The following is a 2,685-nucleotide window of genomic DNA, read 5'->3' as shown; positions in this document are numbered from 1 at the left end:
TGGCTAAGATGAGAAGGTTGTAGAGGAGCAACTGCATGCTTCTGCAGGAAATCCCAATCCCCTACCTCCTGTATGTTGGAAGCCTGAGATTGTGCCATGCTTGACACCAGTAGTTGTGACCATACCACAGCAGATATTTTAAAGGAGATACACACTGAAAAACCCTAGCAAATGTATTCCCGAAGAGACAATAATCTGAGGGCAGAACTCCCTGAAGGAATATGAAAATGAGAGAAAGAGGAGCTGGTGACTTCACGAGAGACAAACGTGACAGCCTGAGAAGACTGACTAAAGAAGATGCATTGACCTTATAGAAACTGATGATGAAGTTAAGAATCGATTAAACTTTCATATGCGAGAAGAAGATTGCATGTGTGTGATGCACTGCAGGAAACACAAGCTGTTCAATAACTGTACAGATACAGCAATGCAAGTAGATTAAGTAATCTTAGGAACTGGCTATATGTAGTGAATATACTGCAGGAAGCTGGACATTGGTGTGATGAATTTAGTGAGCCCGGATCCATGGAGAGGAAAAGCTGAGAACTGTGTTGAAGCAAGAATTAGCTGAGATCATGGATATGAATGGTGAGGCTGTTTGGCCTGGTGTCAAAGTGAAAGCAGCCAAGGCCGGTCATATATTCCCAAAGGCATTGAATGTGAGAAGCGGAATCATCCCTTGCTAAGGTGCAAAGAAAGAACACCATGCATGCCAAGTTTTATTCATTTAAGACATTTAAATGCTGAAGAATGATCCAAATCTTGGTCTCCTGTCACGTGAGCCAAGGATGGAAATAGAGATGAGCTTGGAGTTCTAGAACAGCAATAGTGCGTGCTCGCACTCCCTTATATTCCCAGAGACAAGAATGCTTTGCAAAGCCAAGTTCAAAGACAATCTTCATGGCAGAAGGCTCGGGTGATGAGAGACGTTGTGCTAATTGGGTAGAGAGGTAAAGTCAAGTCCAGCTCCTGGTACCTGGATCTGAGCTCATGTGCTACTAGGTGTACCGAATGTTTCAGACATGGTATGAGCTTGCCAACCAGAGCGCCATATAACGAAGGGCCTTATAGTTTGTGAGCCAATGATATACCATGTACTTAATAGTGTTGAAGATGACATGTTTTAGAGGTAGGCATAAGGTGGCCACCTGACAGTAGATATCCAATCACAATCCCAGTCCTTATAGAAAGTATACTTAGATGTTCCCCTTGAGCCTATCACAACCCTCCGTAGGTTTTTCTCATTTGCCACGTAATGTGACGTCATGTATGACAGATGTTTTGTATATAAATGTGTTTTTATGTGAAATGAATCACAAGTTCAGGCCAGCATCTGTTGATGTCCGTTGTAACTCCCTGTTTTAGACAATTAATATTAAAACTGCAAACTTTACCATCTTCCTGAGTTGGTTCGATTATTTGGTGTCAGAATTATTTTGCATCTCATCCATTGCATGCACGTTATCCAAAGGGCTCTAAGCTCAAGGTGTTCTGCAGTGACCTCAACAGTGAAGTATTTTTAAACGATTTCCTAATCATTCATTTATTTTCGTTACTGTATTTATTTTGTTATGTATGCTGATTGACAATAAACGGCCACAAAGAGCCATTTTATAATCTAACTCAGTGTGTGTCTGTGTTAGGCAGAAACCTGTGCAGTTCCCTCTGGGACCACTGCAAAAGATTTAAGACTACAGGTGTTTGGCAGTAAACCCACTTGGTAGCAGTCTGTACCACACAGATTCACTTGGTAGCTGTGGCTGAGCAGTCAGACTTCCCTCAAGAAGAGTTAGGCAGTATGTGGAGTATACAATATAGGGCAATTTACACAGTAGAACAAGCAAACACGGAACAGAGCTTCGGTGTAAAGATATATAGTTATTTATTTAAAACCACATCTAGAAAAACACACAGGCACTAATAGTAAGCAATTCAAAAACACGGTCACTAAAAGATATACACTCCCTTAGAAGAATTGTAGACAAGTCTTAAGTAAAGCCCCACTTATTTTCAGACAGCGGTGAGTGCTTAACGCAGATGGCACTCTAATAATTCGTTTTAAAAGGGAGAGAAAAGCAGAGTGTAATAAGAAACAGATCCCAACCCTTTCATAAGAACAAAACAAGAGAGGCAGGCAAGTAAAACCGTGAAGTTAGAGTTCAGAAGGCCGGATCCGCTTTAAGAAGATCAGAACGAAATGTGTCCAAGGTCACACGGTTGAAGTTCACAAGAGTCTTGCACAGGTTCAAAAAAGAGTTGGACCAAAAGAAAGGGACCCGTTAGAAGGTCAAGGCGGCCAACCCAGTCCAGAAGGTTAAGGGATTATTATTACCTTGTAGCAATCTTTAGAAAGGGAGGCCTGGCGGACACGGTACCTTAAAGTGGTGAGAATACTCCAGCGGGGGCTGTTGCTCCTGGCAGCGGATGCAAGTCGGTGCTTCGTCCGGGGGAAGAGAGGATCTCGTCGGGGAGGAAGACAGGAGTCTGTTGCACTGCCAGGGAAGAAACCAGCCGCGGAGTTCTCAGGTAAAAGGAGCGGTCCTTGATTCACTAAATCAAGCACCCACAAGAGTATTGTTAGGAAGTGTTTATAAACACGATATCATACTCTTTAGTTGATTTTTTGTACTTTATATGTTTAATAGGAGAAACCCCCGTGGAGGCCGACCTTCGTCTCTTCAGGCA

Source organism: Ambystoma mexicanum, chromosome 4q (genome assembly GCF_040938575.1).
Source record: "Ambystoma mexicanum isolate Mex_15411 chromosome 4q, UKY_AmexF1_1, whole genome shotgun sequence".
Taxonomy (NCBI): Eukaryota; Metazoa; Chordata; class Amphibia; order Caudata; family Ambystomatidae; genus Ambystoma; species Ambystoma mexicanum.
Note: the sequence above shows the minus strand (reverse complement) of the source record.